The following is a 7,897-nucleotide window of genomic DNA, read 5'->3' on the forward strand; positions in this document are numbered from 1 at the left end:
TCATCATCATCATCATCATCATCATCATCATCATCGCCACCACCACCACCACCACCACCACCACATTCCAGAGACTCCATTCTCTCTGTAAACTCATGGCTGGCCTTACCTTCTAGTCCCATCTATAAATCTGGAGCACAAACTGGGCCATGGAAATTGAAGGTTTCTCAGTGCGCCCACCAAAGCAGGCTGCTGAATCCAGAAGTCTGCAGTGTCACTCTGTATGGTGTATTACCAGTCACCAAAAAGGTTTGTGAACACTACCCAGAAGCAAGTAACCATCTTTGGCAACACCAAGAGAGGCTCACTCATTTGACAAATAGTATTTGAGCACTTTCAAAATGTAGAGCCTGAGCTGAGTTAGGGTGCTGGTCACCAGGCCCCTACTTCTTAGGAATCCAGCTTAGACAAATTTAAATAGTATTTGTTTCCAACCTCAAGTTGTCAAGGCTAGCTTTAAAAATAACTAAGTGGAGGGCTGAAAAGGTGGGTCAATGGTTAAAAGCATTCCCTGTTCCTCTTGGATCCATCTTTGATTTCCAGGACCCACGTGGCAACTCACAACTGTCTGTAACTCCAGTTCCAGGGAATCCAGCAGCCTCTTCTAGCCTCTGTGGGCTCCAGACACAGGAACGCAGATAATACACAAACATATATGCAGGCAAGCACAAAATTAAATGAAATAAGATGTATTGTAAAAAATAACTAGATAACTGCAGGCTGAAGGAGGCTTCTGTTGTGTGTGCTAAGCAAGAGTGTTCACTGAGTGAGTGGTTCCCTTCATGGGGCCCAGCTCTGTCTCTGTTGTGCACAACTTGGATATAGGACCACGAGAGCCACCAATACCAATAGGGTGACTCACTCTGGCCTTGCAGGGATCCAGGTAAGACCTTGCCTGGAGGCAGGTGGGACATTCAGCTGCACTGGGACCCAGGAGCCAGATCCTCCCTAAGGCTCTGGGCAGTAAAGGAACAAGAACACAGGTGGGTTCAGAAGTTTTATCTTTAAGCTTATTTCTGGCTGGGAGTACCCAGCACAGCCTATCATAGTTTTTAAAATGGCCCTTCTTGGGTACATGAGAGAGCTGCTGGCCTGACTGTCAAATGTTCACACACCCAGAGTGAATAACCAGGAGGTAGAGGTTCCCCTAGTGAGAGACCAGCCACAATTATCTCCCATGAACTCACACATCCTTGGTGCTTGATTAGGGAGAGGGTGGGATTCCACTCTCGGGCCAGAGGCACATGTGTGAAGCAAGATGTGGCAGGTGCACCCGGATAAGCAGGGAGGGACGGGCTGCTAGAACACACCCATTGCCGAGCTGGGGGGAAAATAACCTAGAAGGGAAAAGGAAAGGTACGGTTTATTTCTTAAATGAGCTTTGATTATTGTGAATGTTCAACCTTGTGACTTTGGCTTAAAGGAGATCAAGATAATTCCTCACACCATGGCTAACTGAAGGCCCTGAGTGGTAACAATTGTGCTTGTTCTCAGTATGTCCCCAGGAAACGTGTTAGTCCCCCTGCAACTACCCATCTATAGCATCTAGAAGGGAACAAGGTGAGGTGGAAAGCAGTGGAAGCACTGCTTCTTACTCATGGGATGCTCAAGCCTTGAATAAGTGCCTCCACCTCCCTGGACCCTATTCCTGTCCTTGACCTCTGATCATACTTACAGTGCCCCCACCACCAACCCTGCTACTGCCAAAGCTAGGGATGTCTCAAATCTACTACAGCATCTGGCCCTAGACTGAACTGCACCCCAGAGGCATCAGGTGGGCCAATCAGATGCCCTCCCCTGAGGTCAAGCCTTTGAAAAACTACAAGGCTAACCTCCAATTCTGCACAATCCCTGCCTCTACAAATAATGGTCAGGAACAATACTGGTACTCGCCTATGATCAGACTAGACTTGAGAAGAAAGCTCTGCCTGGTCCTGGGGTTTCTTTCACTGCCAAGTCTCAGTATAAAAGCAGGGCTCATTGGTGGCAGCCATTACTTGAAACAGCCATATGAAATGTCCACAGTTTGAGCTCCTTCATCCTGGAGAATCCTGGTGTGAGCCCTTCCTCCAGCTATTTTATGAACAATTCCACGGTGTTCCCTTTTGAGCCCATGATGGTGTGGAGAGGAAGAAGTAGGGTCCAATGGCAGATGCTGGTCACCAGCCCTTAGAAATGCCTGTTCTGCAGAGGCAGACTGGAGGGAATCTCTGCAGCAGCTTCTGCTCCCAAATCCCTGACATACAACACCAAGAAAGGAGTTGAAGGATAAACTTTCTTACCTGAGAGGAGCCATTGGCAGAGAGTAGGGCCGTTCAGATGGAGGTTGAGTATCATACACTCCTAAGCTGAATCCTCAGAGTGTGCTTTATGGTTGGTTCCATAAAGTGGAACATTTAAATGCAGGCAGGGGGCCAGCCTTGGCTAAATGAGTCTTGGGATCTTTTTTTTTCTACATTCCCAAACACTGGGCCTTGTATAACTTTGCAGTGAAACTTGGCACAAAAACTCAAAAAAGCACAGTTCTGTGAGCTAAGTGGCAGGAGACAGAGTGGAAATAGTTAAGGTGATCTCACACTAACTTTTTGAGAATGTTTGAAGTTTTTAGTAATCTCTTCAAACTGAACTTTTTTTATTAATACAAATGTGATAGACAAAACACTGGGAAAAGTCTAGAAAATATTTACAGGAAAAAAACATGATGGAAAAATCATGGGTTGTTTTGTTCTCAAGAAATATGTCTGTAAATATTCCTTCTCCTGGCCCCCTTTTATATTAAAAATGGGTTTAGTTGAGCAGGACATACATAAATGCAAGCACCTTTCAAAAAATAGACATTTATTCACAGAACTAAACTATCCATAATTCCAAGTCCTTCTCCACCCACAAGACCAACCACTCTGGGGATATAGGTAGATTTTCTGCCAGATTTTTAAATTATATTTATGTAATTATACGTGTCTTTTATGTGCTGTCTAGTATTCCATTCTATGGATTTAACACATTTTACTTGAGTAATAGCTAGGATGGATTAATTTCTCACTTTTCCTTTGCTTTCCCACTTGTTTTGCTATTCAAGGCCCTGGAAATAGCATAAAAATGAGATAAACAGGCAAGCTTTCCCTCACAGAACCCACAGTCCAGTGGAGGAGACAGACATTAAACAGCCTAGCACAGAGATATATACGGTTACAACCTTTTATTACCACAAACAGCACGCCAGTAAACACCCTCTATTTCTCTTCCCGAGTCATGTATTTCAAATTCCTACTGGAGTGTATCATGTGCTTGAGGAGGCCCAAATTATCCTCTTCTTTCTTTTCTAAAATTGTCTTATGTAGCCCAGGTTGGCCTGAAACTTCATATGTCCCAGGCTAACCTCAAATTTGTGATCCTCCTGCCCCAGCCTCCCACATCTGGCTGTCCCAGCATGTAAGCGTTTACAATCCAAGCATGCTCCACCAAGCTTGTTTGTTCTAGGTGAGTTCTGGGATCAGGCTCCTGTCCCTTCAAGACAAGTCTTTTACCAGAGCCTTGGGGACTAGGTTCTGAGTTCATCACAGCTGATGTGTTCTGGATTGTTTTTAAAGACTTGTGTTTGACTGACGTAGTTCTATTCTACTCTTACAACAAAATGAGGCTGCCTTCACTGCTCCACAGTGGGGATGCGTATGCATCTGTGTATTTGTAGTCTGCTCTCGTCTTACAAAGGACTGTTCTTATTGGAAACAGAACCAAGAGATGGGTAAATTACGGAAGTCACAGAATGGGATCCTGTGTGGCAGTTTGGAAAACTAGAGTATCTAAGTGTATCCATAACAATAAATGTTCTGAATAAAATGTTGAATGGGGAAAATGAGTTGCATAAAAACATAGTTGGAGAGCAGGGAGTGATGTCACATGAGTTTAGAGGCAGAGGCCGGCAGATCTCTGTGAGTTCACGCTGGCCAGCCTAGTCTACAAAGTGAGTTCCAGGACAGCAGGGTGATGTAATGAAACCCTGTATCCAAAGAGAGAGAGAGAGAGAGAGAGAGAGAATATTATTTATATCAACTTTAAAATATGGAAGACAATACATAATATAATTTATGAATAGTATATAAGTTAGGAAATCATGAAGAATATTATTTGCATCAATCTTAAAATATGGAAAACAATATGCAATATAATTTATAAATACTATATAGGTTAGAAAAACTGAAAGGGAATCCATGCACATGACAAAAGCCACAGCCAGTGTAGAAGGCAGATTTGTCATGAAGCTTACAAAGCTAAAGCGCAGGTCCTTTACCTGCCTGATGTCTTTCAAGGCCCTGCACTTAAAATTCAATTTCTTCATTTTGTATTCATCAAATTGTGTTGGCCTCCAACCTATCTGTAAGTGAACAGCGAGGGACAAAAATGAAATGGAAGAGAGGAGAGATGGAGAGGGGAGGACAGAGGGAGGAGGGCGAGGAGGACAGACCAGGAGAGCAAAGAGAAAAAAGCAAGCATTAGTAGTTCCTTGGTTCTCTACAGATACATAAAAGTGTGCAAGTATGTGCGCATGTAAGCGTGTGTGGCTGTGGCTGTGATGTGGAGTTAATAGGGGAGGGATAGCACATGAAGAAAGCTCTGCTACTTTCCAGTACTTGCCCTGGGGTCACTGGCCAGTTTCCAGACACTTGTGCCTGAATGTGTGTTCGGTTATAAACTGGAGGGTGGGACAGATGGCATTTGAATCAGTTCACAGAAGAGTGCCTTGAACAGCCAGCCCTAGGCCTGAAAGAGAAGGAGAGTCACATGACCAGACAGTGCCAGGAGTGCTACATTACAACTTCCAGGTATCCCTCCTGCCCGCAGGCCTTTCCCACCCATAAAAAACCATACCTAAGAGTTTTATTAACCTTGTCTGCACCATATGAGAGATGGCTCCTCAATGGGGGAGGGAGGAGAGTCTACATCAAATGGGCTAAGGTACCAAGAACCCCTGGAGCCCCATTCTGCTTTGGTTCTTTAACCATTCTCACTTCTATTCAAAACCTATTAGTAAACCATAAGTGAGGTTCGGTGTGGTGGTGCATGCCCATGTTGCCAGCACTCAAAAGGCTGAGGCAGGAGGATCACAAGTTACAGGCCTGTCTGTGCTATATAGGGAGACTCCATGGAAATAAGTAAATAAATAAATAAATAAATACTGGAACACAATAAATACAGGACAGTTGTGCCAATAGCTTCAACCAAATATCCATGACAACATGAGACTTCCTTCCTCAGCATTGGGCCCTGAACACCACTGTATTGCATGGCTGGGTCAAGACTGATTTCGATAGCACCTTTCCTAGATGGTGACCTGGGTTCCAGTTTCAAATCATCATAAGCTGTCCTGGGGCAGAAGTTCTTACAGCTAACATTAACAGAAAGCTCTGAAGACCATTTTGTTGCGGTGGTTTTTAGAAAGCCATGTCCTTCGCTGGCAAGATGGGTTTGCTGCTGATCCTGATGACTTGCTAAGTTAGATCCCCAGAGCAATTTGTGATAAAAGATAAGAACTGCCTCTCAGCCAGGCAGTGGTGGCGCAAGCCTTTAATCCCAGCACTTGGGAGGCAGAGGCAGGCGGATTTCTGCGTTCGAGGCCAGCCTGGTCTACAGAGTGAGTTCTAGGACAGCCAGGGCTATACGGAGAAACCCTGTCTCAAAAAACAAACAAACAAACAAAAGAACTGCCTCTCATACGCTGTCCTCTGATCTTTTCTCATGTACCATGGCATGCACATGTCCACACACATGCATATCACTATACAGACACACACATACACACATGCATATCCCTATACAGACACACACATATACACATGCATATCCCTATACAGACACACACATACACACATGCATATCCCTATACAGACACACACATACACACATGCATATCACTATAACAGACATACACACAGACTATAAATAATAAATATTTAAATACATAAGTAAGTATGAGTATATGTATGGAAAGAGGAAACCCATGCCCATAATTGGGGCTTCTTTGTCAGAACCTGAAAGTTTCAAAGTTCGTGAGCTGCATTGCCAGGGACATGTCTTTAAAAAGTTGTCAATTCACACCTACAAGTCAGGACATGAATGTCCACTTTCCCTTGCCTAAACTAGCCGTGTTTGTGTGGTATAGTAAATATTTCCCTTTATGAGTTGTAAGTTGCCTTTATGTAAACTGAGTTTTTTACATAGAAATCTTTTGGTTAAATACATGTAATTTTCATTTCAGATTTGGAAACATTCTTGGCACACATAGGTAATTTTTAAACTCAGGAGGCCAAAGTAGGAACATCATAGATTTCAGGCCATTCTTGGCAACACAAGAAGATCCTACCTGAGAAAAAAAAAATTTCAAAACGTAAGTTTTAGCTGAAGAGATGGCTCATTGACTGAGTCACTCACCACCCAAGCATTAGTACCTGAGGTCCAAGTCCCAGATTCTATACACAAGCCAGAAGCCACAGGGAGCCCATCTATAACCCCAGCTCTCCTAAGGTGAAATGGAAGCTGTAGATGGGGAAATCCCCAGGAGCTCAGGCCAACTAGCCTTCCATGGGCAGCAGGAAATGTAAGAGAGACCTTGTCTCAAACTAAGCAGAAGGTTGGGGCCAAAACTCAAGTTCATCCTCTGGTCCACATGTGTGCTATGGCATGTGTGTGCCAGCACTCACACACACCATAGCATACATCAATATACAATAATTAGCTAATGGATAGATTGAGAAGAAAATTTTTCTTGCAAAGACTATATAAGTGTCCACCCATACCACCCATACACCTATAATTTTATTTAGGAAATTTATTCTAGTCTGAAGGCTGAGACAGGCTTCTAGCTTTTTCTAGGGGTCCTGCATTTCAGGAACAAGCCACGTTTTTAAAAAACTGACTTTAGGGCTGGTGAGGTGGCTCAGTGGATAAGAGCACCGGCTGCTCTTCCAAAGGTCCTGAGTTCAAATCCCAGTAACCACATGGTGGCTCACAACCACCTGTAATGAGGTTTGACTTCCTCTTCTGGAGTGTCTGAAGACAGCTACAGTGTACTTATTTATAATAATAAATAAATCTTTTAAAAAATGACTTTAAGTGGGACTTTGTACACTGATTTAAGTCTATCTGGTGTTCATTATTTCCTTTTTCTTCTTTCCTTTCTGCCCTTCAGGAGTGTTTCTCCCAGTAGCTGCCCAGCCCTGATGGCTCAGTTGAAGGAGGCCCTTGATTCTTTACATTCTTCAATGTTCTCATACATCACCTAACAACGGATGCTTCTGGTGCAACACATTGAGCAATTTCATTGTACTTCAGAATCCTTACGTAAATCAGGATATCTGGGAACATCACTAGAGAAAAGAATAGGGGAGGGGAGGAGAGAGGAGGGGAGAGGAGAGGAGAAGAGAGGAGAAGAGAAGAGAGGAGAGGAGAGGAGGAGATGAGAGAAGGAGGAGAGGGGAAGGGAGGGGAGGGGAGGGGAGGGGAGAGGAGAGGAGAAGCATGAAGAACCAGACTAGATTAGCCAAGGTACCAATGGAGACATGAGAAGCATAGCCAGACATGAAACTTCTCTATGTGCTCCAAATCCCTGCCACCGAGGCACAGATTAAAAACATTCTGTGTGAAAGGGGACTGGGCAAACATGAGGAGAGGGAAGATGTGGTAATATTGGTAGAGCTGAAGAAAATGTGACTCGAAACAGGGTGGAAGACAAAGACATACAAAATGTTGAAAGTAAACTGGAACTATTACCATGGCTTACATTTATTCACTTAGAACTTTTGCATTCATAAACTTACAAAAACCTAAATGTTTCTAAGAGTTCATGAAAGTTTTAGCCTATTTCCTTATCTTGAGCTTCTAGAATTAGATCTCAGAGAAA

General features: G+C 43.6%; 2 long non-coding RNA genes across 2 annotated transcripts in view; one reads left to right on the forward strand and one right to left on the reverse strand.

The window, feature by feature from the left end:
- LOC116084421 overlaps nt 1-230 on the reverse strand; it is a 3,787-nt gene extending 3,557 nt beyond the window's left edge. Inside the window, exon 1 of the long non-coding RNA XR_004116102.1 lies at nt 110-230. This is a non-coding gene — a long non-coding RNA (uncharacterized LOC116084421). The remainder of the gene's footprint in view (nt 1-109) is intronic.
- The window catches only part of LOC116084420, a 20,577-nt gene extending 13,267 nt beyond the window's left edge, over nt 1-7,310 (forward strand). The window contains exon 3 of the long non-coding RNA XR_004116101.1: nt 7,187-7,310. This is a non-coding gene — a long non-coding RNA (uncharacterized LOC116084420). The remainder of the gene's footprint in view (nt 1-7,186) is intronic.
- Nucleotides 7,311-7,897: the final 587 nt, after the last annotated feature.

This window comes from Mastomys coucha, unplaced genomic scaffold, assembly GCF_008632895.1.
Source record: "Mastomys coucha isolate ucsf_1 unplaced genomic scaffold, UCSF_Mcou_1 pScaffold9, whole genome shotgun sequence".
Lineage (NCBI taxonomy): Eukaryota > Metazoa > Chordata > Mammalia > Rodentia > Muridae > Mastomys > Mastomys coucha.